General features: G+C 41.0%; 1 protein-coding gene across 6 annotated transcripts in view; it reads left to right on the top strand.

Annotated features, from left to right (window-relative positions):
- The window catches only part of Pex5l (peroxisomal biogenesis factor 5 like), a 198,882-nt gene that overhangs the window by 21,429 nt on the left and 154,585 nt on the right, over positions 1-22,868 (top strand). The window lies entirely within an intron of this gene.

Here is a 22,868-nt window from a genome sequence, read left to right as displayed (position 1 = left end):
GTGGTGTGTGTGTGTGTGAGAGAGAGAGAGAGAGAGAGAGAGAGAGACAGAGATAGAGAGACAGACAGACAGAGACAGAGAGAGGGGTAGGGGAGAGAGAGAGAGAGTGTGTGCGTGCGTGCGTGCGTGCGTGCGTGCGTGCGTGCGTGCGTGCGTGCGCGCGTGTTAGGTAGCTAGGAGTACAGGATCAATCGTTTCAAGCTTTCCAACATGGGTGCTGGGAATTGACCATGGGTCTTCTGCATGAAGCACCCAACCACTGAGTGATTTCTCTAGCTCCAGTGGTTTGAGTTTTTAATAACATGGGAGGTGACCACTTAGAACGTACCTTATGCGAGACAAGATATCAGCGGGAGTGCCTCTGACAGAAACACAGTTCTCAGTCAGAAACTGCTTTTCCTTCTGTTAAACTGAATACATGATAATAAAATCCATTCACACACACACACACACACACACACACACACACACACACACACACACACACCATTTTGGAGAGAACAGGTGTTTTTTTTTTCTATTATGTGTAAATGTGGTAGCTTTTCTCCTAACTTGCAGATGTAGCATTTGAACCTGAGGAAAGCCCACCTGAGTGCACATTATTACATGAGTAAATCTAAGGCATTTACTTACTGTCAGAGAAATCAGCCACATGTGAGTGAGTGTGATGGTCACATCCTGCAGGGGCTGGTAGAGCCAGCTCAGCACTTCTCCCAGCACCCCGTTGCCTCTCTTTTTCCTTCCTTGAAAGGGACCTTGCACATTTACATTCTGTATTGGTACTGACTTAAACAATTTTAAAATAATGGAAGTAAAAGGCCTGATGCTTCCACGTGACAGCTGATGGGAATGCAGGGACTAGGTAAACTGAAAAACTCATCAACGTACCTGAAAGTACAAGATTGAAATCACTTGACATTTCAGAAGAGAGAGAGAGAGAGAGAGAGAGAGAGAGAGAGAGAGAGAGAGAGAATGTGCTTGTGAGAGCATGTGTTCATGTATGAAAGCTTTACTCACTACTAGAAGAAAATAGAATTCAATAGGATTTGCCTCAGCTGCTGTTTTCAGTAACAACATAATGAAATAGAGTACATGTTTATTATATATTTTAAACTTTTGCCTGACCTAAGATTTCAACTTTTGAGTAAGACTACTTGTTGGTTTGGTTTGGTTTGGTTTGGTTTTGGTTTGGTTGTTTAAAAACATAGAGAGAGAGACAGACAGACAGAGACAGAGAGAGGGGTAGGGAGAGAAAAATCAAAGATTCTCTGATTTAAGTTTTCAGTTTCCTTAAACTGTAGCCTTGAAGCTTGTTTGTAAAATTTAATTGGGACCATAGCTCGCTGGCCTGCAGTTGGGCAGGGCTTCTGAACTGAAGCGCTGAACAGGGGAGGCAGGTTTCTTCCTTAAACATGGTTTCCTCAGATGTAGCAGATACACCACAGGAAACATAAAGCAAATCCTGTTTGCTTTCCCCCTGCCCTCGGACTCCTTAGGGCCTAAGCACACACCCATTCTCATGCCTCCTAGCCAGGCTGCAGAGACTTCCTCAGTGGTCCACAGGACCAGCTCCGCCCATGGACGTGCACACCTTCTAAAGAGGCTCAACACAATTTACGATGCTTTCTGATGGATTTTTGGACCAGTAAAATTACGCCCAGTACAGCTGTTGGTTGTTTCTTCAGGTTGTTTTGCCTCTGGCATCTCTTTCTGTAGGGAGGTGAACACCCTCAGGGAACCATGAAATACAGTGGTGTTTTATTTCTGTTTACGAATAAAAGCTACAGTTCTATTGGCTGCTTGCTCTTCACAAGTTTATTGACCACAGGTCCTCGCTGCAGATGGCATCCAGTCCAGAGGTTGTTTAGTGCCTAAAGCAAACTCTGCTTGAAGACACCACGTTGAGTGGAGATTAATAGAGCTTTTAGTCCTCAGTGCACCAAATACTACAGAAAAGAAATATTCAAACGAAAAATCAAATGTTGAGACATTGACTCAAGGAATTTTATTTTTACAAAAGTTTATGTGTGTTAAGTTTATTGTGTTGTTGCATATATGTGATTCTTTGAAGAATTTAAACACACACGCTCAAGGACATAGTGTGACATTTAACACACACACACATACACACACAGGATGTAGGTGTGTCATTTAAGGACTTAACATCACTAAATATATCATGGGAAAGCAGAAAGGCATGTTCTTTATTTAAAATAAACTTTTCATTGTTTTATATATACGTAAAGTAACTTGTACATATTTGAATTATAAAAACAAACACCAATTTGCTTAACAGAACAAAGCTCTTAATTTTTAGCAGTTTTTGTTGTTGTTGTTTTTACTGGAGACTGACAGATAACGGAAAAGAAGCATCCCTTTGTAAAATAACTGTGCATAGCACTCTCCTCACTCTCTGAGAGGGATACTTGAGTTGGGAATGGTATCCAGCAAGTCTCTTTTACAACTAACTCTGCATTTTGAAAGAACTGTTTGTTCATCTGAACTTAGAAAAGACATACTAAAATAGAAGCATCTCTGGGTGGGTTATGGCAAGTAATTTAGTCCTTTCATGCATATTATATATTCCATATATTGATATTCATCATACTCTTGAATGGTGTAAGAAGTGTTCATGATTTTATTTCCTCTTTGTTCAATTCATTTGTCAAATGCCTTATATCACTCTGCTACTAAATAAACTATGTTAGACATAAAATGAACAGTCAGCGATGTGTGTGGTGCTTCCACTGGAGCCCGTGTGTTCCACATCATTTCTCCTTGATGAGAGAGCTTGCGTCGCGTAAGCCAAAAGAGGGAATCACATTGAAATTGCATTGACTCCAAGACAAGGCTCAACAGGGTGCAGTCCTTTCTCCCTTTGTATTTCTACCGAGCGTCTTCATTACTAGTTTATTGTGATAAGAAACTAAGGAAATAATACAATACCCTGGTTGATTGAATTTTTGTTTTATGTCAGTGTCCTGGTAGATCATTAGCACATAGATAAGGCAAAAATTCTCCAATCCTAAGATTTACAGATGGACTAAATTGGGAATCCTTTTTTTCCTTGCTTATCTCAGAGTCATTTTGAAGTCTAGTTAGAGATGGTATCAGTCCTCTGTGTGGGCTGCTCACCAGTCCTGGGTCAGATGGGATTATAATGATAAAGCCTTTCAAGGATTAAGTTGTGGCTCCATGATTCCCTTTCCCCAGACAAATTGCCAGGAGATGATAAGAGGAGGAAATAAAATTAAGGGCAGGATTGTTTTCTTTCTGGAAGGCCATAGCTGCCAAGTTAGAAATTGAATTTTATGGCTTCTTCTGAGACAGATGAAGCCGGCCCCTCGATATTCTTGCCATCCTAAGTTCAATACAGTTGCTTTCTGCATCAGGAAGATTTTTCCTTTTCAGTCTTTTAGAAATAGCACCTTAAATGTGGTTTGTTGTCATGCCTTTAAAAAGGATAACAAAGAAAAGGGAAGGAAAGAAGGGACAAAAGGAGGAGATGGGGCTTGAAGTGGTCGAATCTCAGTAAAGGGGCAGAAGAATCCATTAGTGAGCTGCATCTTGTTTGTTTCCAAGATCAAATACTCTGTTTCCTTTGAATTAGGTGAAACAAACCACTGCAGTGACCTACTCAGCAATGATCTTCATCATTTTCTATGGAGAAAAAATGACAGAAAAAGAAAGGGTCGGGTCACATGATCAGAATGCCTAGCAACTTCTGCATGACGGAGTCTCTTGGTAACTAAAAGGAAGTCACATGCATCTGTCTTTTCAGGAGGAAGGTGTCCCCGCTCTCATGTAATGTAGCTTACACTGCCCTTCATGGTAATTAGTGTAATTTGACACATTTTAAGATAATGATACCACCTGCTCTGAATAGCTAAATCATCATTAATGCTTAGAAGCTTTTCTCCCAGCAACAAAACCAGGCTGACTCCTAATCCACTTCATTCTACAAGTTGCATTTCCCAGATAAATTTTAGAATCCTCATAATCTTGGTTCCAGGAATACACTGCAACTGACAGGTAGTCTTGCTTTTGGGAAAGATCACAGAGGAAATTTCCCACAGGGTATAGTTTTGTAAGTCCATAGAGCCATGATAGAAAGGGGTAGGGTCGATGCTGCAGGTTAGCCAGTACTTTGCCAAGCTCTGTGTGAGGTCCTAGCACACTCATCTCTCATTTACATGCCATTCTTGGCTTACAGCTAAGTCAGAGGGGGCTCCTGCATTTGAACACACGTCTTCTCTTGACCAGCACCCCTTTCCAACCACCCCTTGCCAGCACTCTTTACTGAGTTAGCTCACCCTGTGAAAGAGATTTGGAAGGAATGTCAAAGAGTGAGGTCTTTAAATACTCGAACAAATCACACTAATTAATAATAGCAATCCTGTGAAGTGAATAGAGGAACGGTCAGTTGGAACATAGGATATGGCAAGAACACAGAGTTGCAGCTAACATTCAGCCTGGAAGCAGCTGCCTAAGGGGAGACAGACACTCAGCTCACCAGGCTGCTAGTGTGTGGGGCAGAGCTGCAGGTGTGGGCGTAAAGAGCAAGCACCTAGCTCCAGCAGAGAAAACCAGGTGAGGAGGGGGAGGAGTGAGGCCTAAGTGTAGCGATTCACAGACCGACTTTCTGGAGCTCCCTGCCACAGCGAAGATGTCCCTGCCTTCTGTACTGCCCCCGAAGCAGCCCTGTCCACGTGACGCACTGAGCACCTGAATGATGACAAAAGTGATGAAGAAACAGGAGCCCTACACTCAAGCGCTGCAAGGCTAGTTGTGTATGTTTGTGGGGTGCAGTGTGACAGTCCAGTATATGGGTACATGATGCAGTCATCAGAGCAGCATGACTGGCACATCCCTTACTATTTCACTCAGAGTAAGAAAATGAAGCTCCAATTCTATTTAAGCTGAGTTGACTGGAGTGGAGGTAGGCATAGGGTAGCTACAAAGCAGGATTTGGTCATAGGAACTTTGAATTTTAATCAAAATATGATAGCAGACTGCCAGAAAGTTCTACGCAGGGAAAGGCCTAATTTTCTGAGGTACAAAAATGATAAAATCTAGTACGATTCTGTTCTTTTAAAATGCATTATCTAAACCCAGTGAGAGCTCGGCAAAGTGCCTTCGGCTGAGATCCTCCAGTCCGAATCCTCATCCCTCCTAACTGACTTTCTGTTTTAATTTAATTTCGATGTTCATGTCTGTAAGCCTGTAGCACAGTCTTTCTGAAAGAATGCTGAATATAATCTTATAAACGAGAAGAGAGGACCTAGACGCAATCTCCATTAGTTAGTGAGTGGGAGAAAAATAAGTAAGCCACGCATCTCATCTGGACATATAATAAGACACAACCGAAAACTGAAGGATACAAACTCATAAATGTGATCAGAGGAGTGGCTCTGTCTGGAAGTCTAGTAAACCGATCCTTAAAGAAATGTATCTTTACATTTCCTGGCGGGGTGGAATGTTTTACCCCAGTTTAGAATATCCAGTCTCTTCCTGAGCTTCCTAGCAGGGTAGAATATTTTACCTTCCCTTAGAAGAGTAGTTCTCAACTTGTGGGTCTTTAAACAACCCTTTCACAGTGGTCACACAAGACCATAGAAAACACAGATATTATGATTATAATTCATAATAGTAGCAAAATTACAATTTTATGAGGAACTATATTAAATGGTCGCAGCATTAGAAAGGCTGAGAACCACTCCCTTAGACCATCCTGTGTTTAAAGAACATTGTCCAAGATGGACAGACCACCCATTCCGGTGGTCAACAGTAACTTAGGAATATACTATAATATATAAAGGTCAAACATCAATGACCGGGAATAATTATTTTACAGCTGCCCCTTGACTGATTGGAAATAGCAATGATTAAGAAAACCATTTGCCTATTAGCGATGTGTTAGTACATGATGCAATGTGATTAAGCTGTGGCCATTATCTGATGAGTCTGAGGCAAGTAAACAAATCAACCAAAACATCTCCCTGTGAAAATTAACTGTTTCAGCTCAGTGAAAAAAAAAAAAATCAAGAGAATGGCAACAAAAAGGACCAGTCACTTCTAAGTGTGCTTCGAGCACTTGCTTTGCTCTTTTTTAGTAAAGGCTACACTTCCACAAGCAGTTTTTGTAAGTGCTGAGCATTCAACCCAGCACCTATCCAATCCAGCACCCACCCAACTCAGCACCCATCCAACCCAGTATCCATCCAACTCAGCACCATCCAACCCAGTACCCATCCAATCCAACACCCGTCTAACCCAGTACCTATCCAACCCAGTACCCATCTAACCCAGCACCCGTCCAACCCAGTACCCATTCAACTCAGCACCCATCCAACCTAGCACTCCTCCAACCCAGCATCTACCCAACCCAGCACCTATCCAACCCAGCGCCCATCCAATCCAGTACCCGCCTAAGCCAGCCAACTGAGCACCTGTTTCTACTTTCTCAAAAGAAAGTTCTTTTTTCTTTCAAGGTGTGTGTGTGTGTGTGTGTGTGTGTGTGTGTGTGTGTACGTATGCATGTGTATGGGTGCATGTGTGCATGTATGTGTATATTGTGTGTGCCAAAAGAGGGAGTCAGGTCTTCTAGGAAGAGTGTACAGGTAATTGAGAATCACGTGACATGATGTGCTGGGAATTAGACCCTGATCCTCTGCAAGAGCAGCAAATGCTCTTAACCACTGAGCCATCTCACAGACCTGTCTTTTAATATTCTCCTTCCTGGCAACCACAGGCATATTGATGCTCTTTAAAGAGTCAGAGTGTTTACTTTATGCAGATTTAAAGCATGGTTTTGAGTTCATTCAATATTTCTTCACTACTTGAAGGGATTAGACTTTTATGTACAATTATAAAAATAGTTAATAAATCAAGAAGGAAATAGTGAAGGAAAGGTAAGACCTATGTAAGGCATGGAAATGAGGCTGCTGAAGCGATTAATTAAAAATGTCATATACAGCCATCAAGGGAAGGATCAGCAATTAAAGCAGAGAGATTTTGTTAATTACTCAAGGTTGAAGCACAGAACAACCTGAGAGTGATGAACTCATCAAGAAGTGTTCTTGCAGTACAGAGTGGCTGACTTGTATCATTTAATTGAAACTGTATTGAGGAGGTTTGCAGCAGTACCAGTAGAAAGAGCGTCTAAAAGATAAGCATGAAATACATCTGTGTACAGAGATGCTTTACATCTAATGAGATGCACCAGGTTCATAAGTTTTGAAGCAAACAAGAACAGGTAAGAAAGGAAGTCATGCTAGTTTCCAAAACAAATTAAGACTCATGGGGCCAGCAGGATGGCTCAGTGTTGTGTAATGCTATTCTTGGAAAGACTCAAGCAAATAACTACTCACCCGGAGTGGAAATTGACAACAGACCAAAGTAAGGATACCACCAGAATCCAACTTGATGAAGGAATGACTTATTGAAGTTATTTATAAGAAGATGGGTAAGGGATTACTTACAGAAGCAGAAATGACTTAAGAAAGCTGTATCACAAAAACCCACCCCAGCAAGGGTGAAAAAGCTTGTATCCTAGAGCTCACTACCAGTACCTCAATAGGTCAGAGAATGTCTCTTCCAGTGGTTTGGAAGGTCTCTGTTCAGCTTGTCTAAGAGTGTCTCTCAGCTATCCTTTACTGCATAGATATGCTTGGAGGGGAGGAGCCTACTAAATCTAGTAAGTTTTAGGAACTTCCTGTAGTTGCTGAGTTGTTTATTTCTTGAGCTTAAAGACCTTCCTGTCGGGGTGGAATGTTTTGCCCCAGTTTAGAATATCCAGTCTCTTCCTGAGCTTCCTAGCAGGGTAGAATATTTTACCTTCCCTTAGAAGAGTAGTTCTCAACTTGTGGGTCTTTAAACAACCCTTTCACAGTGGTCACACAAGACCATAGAAAACACAGATATTATGATTATAATTCATAATAGTAGCAAAATTACAATTAATTTTATGAGGAACTATATTAAATGGTCGCAGCATTAGGAAGGCTGAGAACCACTGCCTTAGACCATCCTGTGTTTAAAGAACATTGTCCAAGATGGAATGTTTTACCTCCCAGAAAATTGTTATGCAACTCTCAGTGGGTGGAGGCACTTGCTGCCAAGCCTGACTGCATGAGATCTATCTCCAAACCCTCGCAAAGGACAGAGAGAGCTAACTCCTACAAGTTGACTGCTGACTTCCACATGCATGTGCTGTGGCACTTTTGTACTCTCATACACACATCAAATAAATGTTAAAAAGTATTAGAATATTCATCAATCCATTTATGCATTTAATTTTATATCTCTGTCCTAAGAAGTTACGATTTAAGTTGTTCATTGTATAATATCACCATTTTATATTATTTAACACATTGTTTCTCTTCCAGTCAGACACATTACATACTCTTTGTGTGTACTATCTGAAAATGTTATTTTGTGTTTGAGCATTAATAAAGTAATGCAAAAAGTGTTCACTAACTAAATGTGTATTTTCAAGAATTTTCAAAGCGTGATGTAATTGTTTTAAAATGATGCAGTCCAGCTACTGTACTTAAGAAAATGTAAGCAAAATCTAAATCAGGTTCATTTGAAATGCCTACTATTTAACCAATAGCAGTTTGTATTTCACATTTTCTTTGTTTAAATTCTTGTAGTGACTCAGGTCGAATAATGAAATGAAACAACTAGATATACTTAGGGTCACTGATGGTGAGTTCTGGCCATGTACAAAGCCCAGACCTGCTGCCTTTGAAAATGCAGCCACATTTTAGAGGTCTGACCTCATTTCTAGGATCTAGCCCAGGGAGTATCCTTTTGTGATCAAAGTTCAGGTCTTCTACAGCAAGACCTTGAATCTTCCAGAAAAAACAACAGACTGCGGCCCTCAATTTCTATCTGTTTTGTGTGCCATGGATTTGGATGCCAGTGTAGATCACATACGAATTCATTCATGTTAAGATTTTCATTTGTTTGACATTATTTCAACATTTTGTGAAACAGATTCAGTTCCCCTTGGTTTGATCAGAAAGCTTTATCTGAAGGTTAAGACTACAGTCATCTGTTTCCTAAGTTTACCAAATGAAGAACATAAGAGTCAAGCAAGACACACCACCAGTAATGGAGTTTGGCCCGCCCATCACAGAGAGCATGTGAAAAATACAGCCTGAAATATCTCCTTGAACCTGGCCATCATTGAAGCCAGCAGCAGAGATCCCTCAACACTCACACAGTATGGGGAGCATAGAAACTGCTGCCAGGTGGGATGTGGACTCAATTGTCTAGGCAAGATGTTTTCAAATCGGTTAAGAATGAAATTAATTAACTAATTGATTAATAAGATGAACCTTCTGAACTTGTCTTATGCAAATAGTACTGTTCCAAAAATGGAAGGCTGCTGTTTGTCGACAGAAGAAGCACATGTCTAGGCAGTGCAGAGGAACTTGGGAACATTTGGGAAAAAACCTGTGGTAGCATGAATGAGAATGACTCCAGTAAGCACACATGTTCGGCTGCTCAGCCAGCAGATGCGAAGTCCAGCTGGTGGAACTTGGGAGGATCAGGAGGTACAGCCTTGTTAGAAGAGGTGTGTCACTGGGGTGGCCTTTGAGGCTTTAAACAGCCCACGCCATTCCCAGATACCTTTGTCTGCCTTGTGTTTGTAGATCAGATGTGAGCTCTGAGCTGCTGCTCCAGTGCCTTGCTGACATGCTCCCCACCATAATGGTCATGGATTCTAACCCTCTGGAACCATGATCCCCCAACTAAATGCTTTGGTCATGGTGTTTTGTCTTAGCAACAGAAAAGTGACTGGGAAAGATTCTAAAATGAAAATATGTGCACTCTTGCACTCAGCAGTCTCCCTGTGGTAGGAGGAATCACAATTGATTGGAGGACCAAGACCTACATTAATGAACTTTTGTTATGCAGCAAACCATCCTCGAATGTACTGACTTAAAACTCCCAGTACCTCTTATTTCCCATGTGTCTTTGATTTGGTTTGCTTCTAGTATGAACTGGCTGAACTAGATGCTCATTGATGGCCTTCCTTGTGAAACAGCTGGCAGATGAGCAACAAAACTCCCTAATCACTAGGGGGAAATATGTAATCTACATAGATATTGGAAATGATGCCATGGAAGGTCACGTGTTTACAGAAAGGAAGGACATAATGAATTCAAAAGTTCTAAAATTATATGTACATTCTGATTTCTTTTATAATTATGACTTAATAGACAAAAAATTGAAATCTAGGGGAAATGCTGTGGGTATTTAACTAAGACACTTATGCAAATTGATAACAGGCATGATTTGTGATCTCAAACTTACTAAAAGTCACAAAATTGTAAATTAGAGAAACAGATACTATGGCTGAGTGTGGTATCACAGACCAGTAATCTTAGCACTGAGGACACAGAGCAAGAGGATAGTGAGTTGGAGGCCAGCTTCCAACATAGCAAGACCTTGCCTGTCTCCAAAACAAAAACACAAACAAAAAATAAAGATGAAAAGAAATAAATACTTGCCTAAAGTTTGGAGAAACATGTATCAAAATGTGGGGGCTGGGGAGATGGCTCAGCAGTTAAGACTCTGTTCCTACTGTAGAGGACCCAAGTTTAGCTCCCAGCACCCATTCGAGACAGCTGGCAAGCACCTATAACTCCAGTTCCAGGGAATTCAGTGCCCTCATCTGGCCTTTTTGGGCATTGCACTTACATGTATGACACAGCCCAACCCAAGCCATATACTCATAATTAAAAATAAGAGTACAGTGTTTTAAAAATGTAAATAGTGAGCTCTGGTTGGTGTTTTTACTAATTTTTACTTCTTTGCTTTGCCTATACTTTCTAAAGTTAATATCTGTCACTGTTAAAATATTAGGAAAAAGTCATTTATTTTAAAATGTTTTCCAACCCAATAGATATGATCAGCCAGTGCTTTAACTAAATCTTACTTCATATCACTTAAGAATCAGGTCAAGAATCAGATAAAATAATTTTTATGCTCTAATTTCTCAAATGTATCACTGGTGACTCTTTAGCCATCTCTACATTTGCACAAGAGCAGAGCACATGCCATCCTGCCTGGACCCACTGCTTTGTATGTTCCCTGCTCTGTTTGCATTTTAAAAATTAGATCACTTACCCTGAAGGAACACATTGGGCACCATTCACTCTGGGATGTGTGTAGAGCTCAGGAAATAACACCATTAACAACAAATAATTGTCTAATAGACTACTCAGGGGTAAGAACAATAGTAATTAAATATTCAGGCACCTAGTCAGAGCCTAGATTTGATCCATTGTATTAAACAAATGACAAAGAAAATGTCCTTTCTTATGTGTTAAGTATAATTTATCTTGATGAAAATTAAGGGAAAAGGAAATACTGTGTTTCAGAAAGAAGAAAATAGGAAAAAGAGTCTTCGAAATGTAGACAGAGGACCTGTACCCATTAAACCTACAGTGGAGGAGCAGAGGGGCAGGGTACCCTGAATGATGAAGGACACAGAGCTCATGACTCTTGAAATCACTAATGGCAAGGGGTTCCAGACTGCATGCAGGGCTTCATCTGCCCATGCTTTCTCCTGTGTACGAGAGAACCAAGGGAGACTGACAACCAGAGCTGCACAGAGGCCCCTGCGATGAAGCAGAGACCTTGCTTTCTTATGCATTTCAAAAATCCAGGTCCTATTGGCCAGGGGGTTCAATATTTGTGTGATAACCTTAATTGCCCAGCTGCTGTAAGGACCCAGCTAACTGAGGAAGTCTACCATAGATGCCTTGTGAATTCACAACTTGATATGGAAATAGTGATTCTTGCAGTACTTAGTAAGTATACCCATGAAATGACAGATGGCTGATCCCAGTGTGTTTTCCTGTCTAGAGATACAGAAGACCAAATTAAGAGACAGCAGAGCTCTGCGTCTTGTGAGAGATGAGGAGTCTGTTGGTACTAATATAGCGTGAGTAACCAGACAGAACGGTGGAAGCTGTCGGGGTGCAGGAGGGTTCTGGCAAGACTATGACTTTTGGAGACACACTTGGGAACGTATGCCACATTCAGGGAAAGAGCCCCTTGAGTCTGAGACAAGCCCCAGATTTTCAAGGGTTATGAACTGCCAGCAGGTAGGATGTGGGACTCAGATTGAGACTATGTTAGGCTTGTTAGAATGGGGGCATAGCAATTACTAGATGGATATGAATTTTGCTCCAAGACCAACTAACAAAGTTAGCTGCTGTAGAAAAGCTTCTCAGTGCTTTCAGGACTTAATTTCCTCATCAATAAAATAGGAGTAATAGAGTATTTATTATGAAAATTTAATGGAAAGATGGGAGAAGTGTTGAGCAGTGTTCCTGGCACAGTTCTCAAAAAAATTAATAGCCCTAGCAATCAGCAGTAAAAATAACAGAATGACAGAACATGATGAGAAGCAAGAATTAACTGAATAAAAAAAAAAAAAAAAAAAAAAAGCTAGTGCTATTTGAAAACATCAGAGATACAGAAGAAATATGGCCGAGTACTTTCTCTACGGAAGTGATGGAGGACAGCACCATTGTTTTATAAGCATAGACACATAGAGTGACAAAATTGGAAAACATTAGAAGTAATCTCATCTGAGCCATTCATCTTACACAGAGGGGAACCTGGGTTCAAACGCACTCAGTGACCACTACAGAGTCCTGCAGTATTAACTTGGCAGGGGCCAGCCAGCACAGATAAACACATGTTTAGCAGTAAAGCGTTAGGAACTGTAACTACATGCAACTTTTATAAAGCTCATTTCATGCAATATTTAAGACTATAGTTTAATAATAAGTACTACCCACGTGAGTGCCGGGAAATATGTGCTAAGCAGTTGGTCAGAAAGTGCTAAAATCAAAATATGATGTTATGGTGTCTGACAACATATTCTTAGCTGCAGGGTGACTTAATTAACATGCAAATCACTCTTCCGCCATTTCAGTGGAAATGTACTGTGCAAAGGACTAGGGTTGAGTTTTTAGATTTCATTCTTTTGGAGGACTATTTCTTTTTATAAATAATATTCATGAGATGATTGTGCCAAAGTTAAATGGAATAAATGGAAGAGCCACCATTCCTGGCAGCTTATTTCCATGATCTAAAAGTGTAAAGCAAACTTAAGGAGAGATTAAAAAAAATAACAAAAAAAAAAAAAAAAAACGTGTAGTTAGTAATGCTGGATCTAAAGATGTATGCTTTATGGTAAGGAACAGACACCTCTTGTTCCATGATCCTGAATGACAATGGTAGCTGTGGCCAGCAGACTCTCACATGATGACTGAATTAGAATTCACATCCACCTGTCATGGACCCTCATCTGGGGCAGCTGGGGCTCTGTTGCTCTAATATGGCTGGTATTTCATCCACCTGGCCCAAAGGAAAGAATTTTAAAAATACTGTTCAGCCTTTGGTGGATTAGCCAAGCTGACATTTGATAGACAGCCCTAGCCAAACATGCTACTGTGACATGGAATCCAGGCACACCGTGACTATGGGTAAACAAGGAAGTAGACCTGTGGCCCTGGGCTCTAGTTTGAATATGAAATGACCCCATGGGTTCCTATGTCCAACGCTGCTTCCCAGCTGGCAGCACTGGGGGAACTTCTAGATGTGGCACCCAGAGGAAGCAAACGGGTCCCTGGGTGCCTTTTGAAGGCTGTACTTGGTCCCTAGTCTCTCCCCTCTCTGTGTACTGCCCACTATAATTTGAGCCACTCCATACTTCCTCTCCCCCAAGACTGACAAGCTATGAACTAAATTGATCGGTTCACTTTTCATGCTGTTGATGTCAGACACTCTGTCATAGCTAAGAGAAAGCCAACACATCCTAAAGTAAGAATGCTGATTTGTGCACACTCAGACTCTTCCTTGGGAAGCTATTTCACGTCTACTCTCTCTGTTTCTTTATCTGTACTGTGACAAAGATCCCATAAGGCTATAAAAGGAACATGGATAAATACATGTAACTACTTCAAGTATGCCTGCCCCCGTGGGTAATACTCAGAAGCCTTTATTATGAGCTCATGGGGCTATCGTGAAAAAGATGAATGAAGTGCTTAGTGAATATTAAACAGATCAACAGAAGAGCTTTGAAAACACTCCTGTGCTGGCCAAACACAACGTATTTATAATATTTTATATTCTAGCATAGGGGTCTTAACAGTATGGATGGTGGAAGTTTACATAGGCTAATATGGTCACTTTGGCAAGCACCGAAACACCCGCTGAAGAACAGATTTTTAAATTCCCTGAATTATATTTTTAAATACCAAGATTACCAGTAGTAATTCTAAAATGACTATGGACACTCTCTTGACAGTAGAGAAATGGAAAGTTTTACAGATTGCTTCATTGCACACTAGGCTCAGAAAAAGTCCTGTCCTGATTCCTGTTTGGAACTTCTGAATGCATGATGATGAATATAGGAATTCAATAAATGGCAAGAAGGAACTGGGTGATGAGAACAAGAATGGAGCTGCTTGTAAACACAAAGGACAAGACTGTGAGATGCATTCTAAAAAACATGCGTTGTCAATTTTAATAACTTTGAGCAAGTAATTTAACCTTGCTCTGTGGTTTGTTTCCTCTCTAATATTAGTATATAAATTAGAGGCTACAGAAGTAGATTGGTTTGGCCTAGTTCGCTTGGTCTTATTAATTCAACACAGTTGCTTAAGCTGACATGGGGGTGCTAGTCCTCATCAGTCAGATGATTAACTTAAAATGCTTCTCCCATGGACTCTATGTTCCAGGGCTTGCAATGGGTACTAGCTGGACAAACAAGACAAGTGGAAGCTATGGTCCCTGACTGCAGAAGTTGCTAGAGTAATAACCAGTTCTTTTCCTTGACCATGATCAGATCTGAGCTTAGTAGTACAGGGCTTGCATCAAAAGTTCAGATCCCTAAGCTCAACCCACAAAAATGAAAATGAAGGAAGGAGGGAAGGAAGGAAGGAAGGAGGGAGGGAGGGAGAAAGGGAGGGAGGGAGAAAGGGAGGGAGGGAGAAAAGGAGGGAGGGAGAAAGGGAGGGAGGGAGGGAAGGAAGGAAAAAGGAAAGAACGAAAGAAAGAACGAAGGAAGAGAGGCAGGAGGGAGGGAAGAAAGGAAAGAAGGAAGGGAGGCAGGGAGGAAGGAAGTAGAGAGGGAATAACTCAAGAAAAGAAATTACTGTTGCCTGAAAAATGCTAGGGATGCAGCACAGTTAATAGAGCTATTGCATAGCAGGCACACAGGCTTGATTTTGATCTCCAGCACAGCATAAAGCCAGGCGTGGAGGGCACACCTCTGATCTCAGTAATTGGCAAATAAAGGCAAGAGGATCAGGCATTCAAGATTATCCTTAGCTACATAGGGAGTTTGAGGTTCACTTGGGATATAGGAGACTGGCAAAAGAAAGAATGAAAGAAAGAGAAAGAGAGGGGGAGGGAGAAAAGGAAGGAAGGACGGAGGGAGGGAAGAAGGAAGGAAGGAAGGAAGGAAGGATAGAAGGAAGGATAGAAGGGAGGAAGGAAGGAGAAGGAGGAAAAGTTAAGGAAGGTTGGAAGGAAAGATTGATTGATGATTGATTGATTCATTCATTCATTCATTATCATAGCCTCAAAGTTCTCCCTACTGTGGAACTATGCTGCTTTCCTTAAGGAAGGAAATTCTTATACAAGGAACTTTTCCAGCATTTAGTACATTCAGGAAGCAATTCTAGAGAAAACACTCTTAGTCTGTCCTCTGTCATAGAAAAATAGGCACACACACATACACACATGCACACATGAATGAGCACATACATATGCATATATACAAACAGGTGCTCACATGCATACACACATGTGAACACACACTTAAACACACACACAAACCCACTGTTTTAAATGTTTATTTAGATAACGACATTTTACTGATTCTTTAGTGAAACATCTGGTAGAATTCTGGGCTGAAACCATCTGGCCCTGGGCTTTTTTTTAGGAAGGGAGACTTTTGATGACTGCTTCTATTTCTTTGGGGGATATGGGACTATTCAATCTTTCTACCTGATCTTGACTCAGTTTAAGTAGACGGAATCTGTCAAGAAAACTGTCCAGTTAGTTTAGATTTTCAAATTTTGTGGCATATAGGCTTTTGTAGTAAGACCTAATGATTGTTTGGATTTCCTCAGTGTCTGTAGTTATGTCCCCCTTTTCATTTCTGATTTTGCTGATTTGGATAGTTTCTCTCTGCCTTTTTGTTAGTTTGGCTAAGGGCTTATCTATCTTGTTGATTTTCTCAAAGAACCAGCTCTTGGTTTCATTGATCCTTCGAATAGTTTTATTTGTTTCTAATTGATTGATTTCAGGCCTGAGTTTGATTATTTCCAGCCATCTGCTCCTCTTGGGTGTAACTGCTTCTTTTTTTTCTAGGGCTTTCAGTTGGGCCGTTAAGTTGCTTGTATGTGATGTTTCAAATTTCTTCCTGAAGGCACTTAGTGCTATGAACTTTCCTCTTAGCACTGCCTTCATTGTGTCCCATAAGTTTGGGTATGTTGTGCTTTCATTTTTATTGAATTCTAGGAAGTCTTTAATTTCTTTCTTTATTTCTTCCCCAACCAAGCTATCATTGAGTAGCGAGTTGTCCCAAACTAGCACAAAGATTATATCCAATTTTACTTCCGTCTAATCGCCCACTTACCAAACACTGGCCATTCTGTACTTTAGGGAGACAGCGGCTGCTGGCTTACTCACTGATGACGTGCCCCCCCCCATGCCTTGCTGCCTCGTTTGTCTCCTGAAGTAGGTGGTGACACATCTGCCTGGTGACTGCTGAGCACATTACTTCTTGTGGCACATTATACGTCCACTCTCAACTGTTTCACTTTGTTATGTCTGAATAGAGTCTTGGACGTAACAACTGTTTAGAAATTTTCGTTTTAACAGGTTCAGGAGAAAGTGTTTACAGCAACTCAAAGACAACACTCAGTCATACTTTGGGTTTGAATTAATGATACTGTATATACTGCAATAAAAAAAAAAGAAATAGGGTCTTGCTCTGTAGCTCAGGACAGCCTCAAATCTGGCTTCCTCTTCCCAGGGCAGGGATTACAGTCTTGAGTCTTCACACCTGGCTTGTTGAATATTTTTTGTTTCATTTAGCATTTTTGCTTTAATTGACCGCCACAAAAAGTACTAGTTAGTTGACTTTCTGAGAATTATAAAAAAGAAATCACAGCACTTGCTGTGTTAAAACTCAGCTAGCCCAAACCCTTGAAAATAGGAGCCCTGCACTTAAAAGAGTATAGATGAGAAGATCTGGACCAAACAAAGATAAAAACAAGGCTAGCACCCAGACGGTGACGCAGACCAAAGTTCTCCTTTTGCCATCATCCAAAGCTGCTGTCTGAAGCTTTTTCTGTGTCCTTGATATTTTTAGCCATCCCTGAACACACTGCTTTAAAAATCTAGTTTGTGTTAGAGGACTTAACAAAGAGATCAACTTTAAACCTGGTAGCAAGGGAGCTCCCTGCCGGGCATCCTCTCTGCAGCTACTTGACCGAAGCATCACAGTCTGGTTCAGGTGGCTCTTTTGTGAGGTTGAAGGTGGGGGTTTGGTGGAGCTAGAATGCTTCATGTTGTTTGGTTCCAATTTACAAGAAAGCAAGGCATCAAGGGAAATTCTGATGTGTCCACAGGCAGCAGCTGAGGCATCCAGGGGCGTCCTAAAATAAAATTCTGCTGGGTTCCCTCAGGACAGCTCTCTGAGTTGACACAGCAAGGCTGCTTCTCACCAGGTTCTATTTTTAAATCCTAGTTGTTTTTTTTTTTTTAATAGTCTTTTAACTTCAAGATTGAGTTTCTAAACCATCTTTCATGAGTCTTGCCATCTTGCCAGAAAGATCATTTGGTGGTTATACGCTGTAAATTCAACCTGTTAAGTAGATGAAAAGAAAAAAAAAAAGATGGAAGAGGAAAAGTTGGAAGACAAAGGTAAAAGAGGGGAAGGCAGGATGGAGAAAAGAGGAAGGGAAGTAACAGGTCGTATTTATAGAATATAATTAAACACATCAAAGAAGTGTTCTGGGCTGGAGAGATGGCTCAGTCAGTAAAGGGCTTCCCTTGATCACACAGGTTCAATCCTCAGAACCCATTTAGAGGCTATGACATAGAATCGATCCTGAGGGCTTGCTGGTCAGCCAGTCCAGCCTACGTGGTGAGTTCCAGGGCAATGGAAACCTTACCTCAAAAAAAAAAAAAAAGGAAAGAAAGAAAGAAAGAAAGAAAGAAAGAAAAAAGTGGGTAGTGCCAGCAGAATGACACCTAATGTTCATTTCCAAATGCAGTATAGTCACCACACATACAAACATGTACATGAACATGTATACACGTGCACACACACACAAAAAGAAGACCTATTCTGAATATTTTATATGGAATTGCTTCCTCGGCAAATCAAGAACACAGAGTCTGTTACTGTTCCCAAATGAAGAAACCTGGACCTTAAGGGTAAATTATTCATGCGAAGCTATGCAGCCTGTGCAAGACAGAGCTGGCTTTGAAGCAAGCAGCCTGATCCTAGAGATAGTCCTTTATCTGCTCCCGTGTTTCCAATTCAGGTATTTATTCTTCGAACTACTAAAAGATTGTTGCCTTTTACATTTCTTTTCTTTCTTTCATTTTTCTTCTTCTTCTTCCTTTGTAAATTTCCACACAATCAATTCCTTATTATGCAGCTCTAACTTTTGGTTGGTGAAATCATGCTGATGGTGGAAAAAAATGTATCTCATTTTCCAAGTCAGGAAGCCTTAGGTCTTCCTGCTTTCTCCTCTGCCAGGAATAGACCATGTGATCTTGGAGATTATCGTGGAAAGATTACTAAATTTCTAGAACCTTTTATTTCCTCATTTGAAAGAAAGGAAAATTATAAATAAACTAATAGCGTCACAAAAGTTAAATAGGATGAAATATATAGTCTACACTCCAGCACGTAGCAAACCATCCTTCTGAAGGGACATTTGCTAGAATGAAGTGTTTGACAGTCATCCACATTTCATTATCTTTGCATAAAGTTGTATATAACTGTTTGGCAAGTGTCCCTCTGAGGGTGTCTATTGCCTCTACTATCTGTGTTGTGGTTTTAAGTGTCAACTCAACACCATCTACCATTACCCAGGAAGCAAGTCTCAGTGATGAGTTATCTAGATCAGATTGGTCTGTGGCGTATTATCTTGATTACATCAGTTGGGGTGAGAAGACCCAGTCACTGTGAGTGGCACCATCCCTTAGGCAGGACGTACTGGAGCTAGCTACCTAAGAGCCACCTGCATCGGCTCATTGCTTCCTGCTCTGATGGTGTCACTTCAGGTTCCTGCTGCCTTGACTTTCACACAGTGATGGTCCATAACACGAAACTGTGAAGCACATAAACCTTTCTTCGTTATGCTGGTATTGTCAGGATGTTTCTTTCAAAACTTGTGGGGTTTTTTATTTCAATTTAAAACTATATATATAGTTTTGCATGGCCCTAAGAGTCTAGAAGCAGGCATTGAATCCCTTAGGCCTGGAGAGATAGAAGTAGTGCGCTGTCATGTGGGCTCTAGGAATCGAACTTGTATCCTCTGAAAAAACAACCACTGTTTTTAACCACTGAGTGATCTTTCCAGCCCTTATCAGGGTATTATATCACAGCCACAGAAAATGAAACCAAGACACTGTCTAATGAGACATCACTATGAGCGTTTTGGGACCAATGTGCAAAGAGAAGATTCAATACTATGACTACTTTTGCTCAACCGCTGCTTCCCCTAGAATTGGACCTACCTTGGTGGTTATAACATGCCCATCTTCTCCCTCTGCCCCACCAGATATTCCCAGTATAATGGTAAACACCCCATTATTGAAGAACTACAAGCAGATCCCAGGAAACCCACATCCCTACTTTCACACTGCAGGCTTTTTTTTTTCATTCGTTAACTTATTTATTTATTTATTTATTTACTTACTTACTTACTTACTTACTTAAAACTGATTCCTCTTTGCTCCACAAGTAGGGACCCAAAGCCTGGTCCAGCAGCAGGTACATGCAACTAAGTGTGTCTGTGTTGAGGCAGAAAGTATAAAGAGACACAGCAAATAAGCCCAGAGCCATACCGTTGTAAAGGAAATGGGCAGAGAACAGTGCCAAGAGAGCTGACACTACGAGAACATGGAGACAAGATTAGTGGTCTTGCTTAAGTTCCTTAGGCTTTTTTTTTTAAGATGGCTCATGAGAGAACAGCAGCCATTAAATGTGGGAAAGTCCACAGCTACTCAAATCTCCCCCCATACCAATATCAGCGAGAAGAGTGGTGCTTTTGACCCACCTGGTCACCTCTAAAAGTGGCTGCAGGCTTGAGGTCACCAGTATATATAGAATCCTCTGGGTTGTAGCCTGGAAGACTTGCATTTCTGCCACACCCCACCCTGCGGTCCTTCTGAAGCATTTCCGGGTGTCATTCATCTATTCCTGTCTTACTGACAGCATTTTTGACCTAGGAGTTTGGGGAGACCAAAGCTGCCGGCTGTGCATGGGCTACCTTGGTATGCTAGGAAGAAAAGATGATAACAGAACTATTCTACTATAGCTTGCAATACCTCATTTCCCACACCGCTTACAGGGCAGAGAAGGTGACCTGGGAGGATCTGGATCTAATGTTCAACTCTATAAAGAATCTCCGAATCCAGCCAGCCCTGGGTTCCATGGTCTACATTGTTGATAAACAGAAGGATCATTTTTTTTTCCACCCAAAGATGACAAAGCAGTCAGGAACAGAAAATCAACAGAGCTGAGATTGTTTTTGTGTCCTAGCACTTTCCAGATGGACAAACTACTTTCTTCTCTTAAAATTCGTTTCCTCAGCTAGAAATAAAGAGGCCAGCTCTTCCTTCATGGAATTGTCTATGAGCAGCATGGGCTGCCGACCCAGTACAATGCCTCTGAACTCTGCAGCATTATAATTCAGACTCATGCTAAGTAGCACTGAGCTGTTTACTTGAAAATTAATTGGATAATTTTCTAACAGGGCCTATTATAAAACTTTCCAACAGAATTCAAATAAGATAAGTTGACTTTGTTTAGCATTATTAGACAGAGAGAAAAAGAAGTAAAATGTGTTGACTCTTAGATGCATGTTTACGTAAGTTTGAGTGAAGCTATCAAAGGTTTCTTACTGTCACCACACATTGGCATACCTTATCAGTTTCCAGTTCACATTTCAATTTTCTTCTCACTTAAATTGACTAATAGGCTGTGGACTAAATACTTAGGATTTGCCTTCTAGACCAGCAAATAAAATTTTCAAAGCTTGTAGTAAAAAGAAAGAGAGAGGGGGATAAAAAGGAAGGAAGGAAGGAAAGAAAGAAGGAAATGAGAGAGGAAGAAAGAAAAGGATAGAGAAAGGGAAGGACAACAAAGAGGGGAAGAAAAACTGGCCTTTGCAAGGTGATTGTTCTATTACCTCAAACAAAGGTGCCCTCTTCCTGTTGTGTTGGTGGCTTCAAGCATCAGTCTTGGTGCCCAGTAGACTCAGAACCAACTACAGACCCCAAAAATAGCTTGTTTGTGTAAATTACATACATTGTCATTTACTCTATTAGAAAAGAATTTTACCATTTGTCAAAAATCACTAAAAAAAAAAAAACAATAACAAAATACGTGATTCTTCTGAGAGGTAAAAACACTGCACTGGCCAAGAAGGTTCAGCGAGAGGCACCGCTTTGGTTTAGGCTCTTGCAAATCCCTTTACTAAAAAACTTAAGGAGGAGATGGATTCTCCTGTCTGGTTCTGCATCTGAACTCTTGCTGTTTGCCTTTCTCATTCCAAATATAAGAAAGTTCATATTTACACAGTGTGCAATTGAGAAAAGCATGTGCTTCCATAGCTTTCACAATAACCATGGATGCTCTCTGCTGCCACTGTAAAAAGTGACAAATATTACTTCATATTACGTAGGACGGTGACATCTGAAGCTCTATCAGTGAGCCATGTCCTTAGTTGAAAAGTCTCTTGTTGACTTGCATTTCAAATGGCTCTTAACTTGCATGCAGGGCATTGGTTATTTGGGAGTATCAGTTCGTTGGTTCTTATCATCAGTGTTCTAGTTTGTTATACAACATCAGCACACACTGGGCTCATCAGAACCGCTTTGTTGCAAAAGTGCGGGTACAAAAATGGAAAACCATATTTTCCAAAAGTCTGGATTTTTATTGAAATCTTGAACCTTGGCTTTAAAATGAATGGCTCTGTTTTCATGAGAAAAGGTCAGATTCTGAAGTATGAATCACCATTGTTCATTTGTCAGCCATCAATTCAAGTAAAAATGGGTGGCTCAGACACAGTTGCACACTCCGCTCTAAGTCCCTTGGTCTGTGTTGAGGTGACAGCAGATCAGCCCGGCACCTTTACAGGCCAGCGCTGGTGCAAATGTCAGCTCTCCTAGTGCTGCCTGGGAAGATGTTTCTTGCCTCTCGGGAGGTGCTCTGGGAGCACCAGGGCTTTGCAGATGGTCCTCATGTACGTCACTGTCCCGAAGGTTAACGTGGCTCCTATTCTGATGCTTGCATTTCTTAAGCTTTCTAAAGAGAAGCCACAATTATCAGGTGAATCCAGACAAGCACGGTGGGGACAGGTGCATGCTGACACAGAAAGGTGTTCACAGCCTGTTGCCGAGTGAAAGAAATGGTTAATGTTTGTCTTAGTTACTCTTCTGTCACTGTGACAAATCACAGCAACCACAGCAGCTTAGAGAAGAAAAGGCTTCTTTTGACTTATGGTTCCCGAGGGTTAGTGTCCACAGTGGCAGGGACAGCATGGCAACAGACAGCGGGCATGAAAGCTGTAACACCT

Source organism: Meriones unguiculatus, chromosome 2 (assembly GCF_030254825.1).
Source record: "Meriones unguiculatus strain TT.TT164.6M chromosome 2, Bangor_MerUng_6.1, whole genome shotgun sequence".
Lineage (NCBI taxonomy): Eukaryota > Metazoa > Chordata > Mammalia > Rodentia > Muridae > Meriones > Meriones unguiculatus.
Note: the sequence above shows the minus strand (reverse complement) of the source record. Positions and strands in the feature narration are given on the sequence as shown.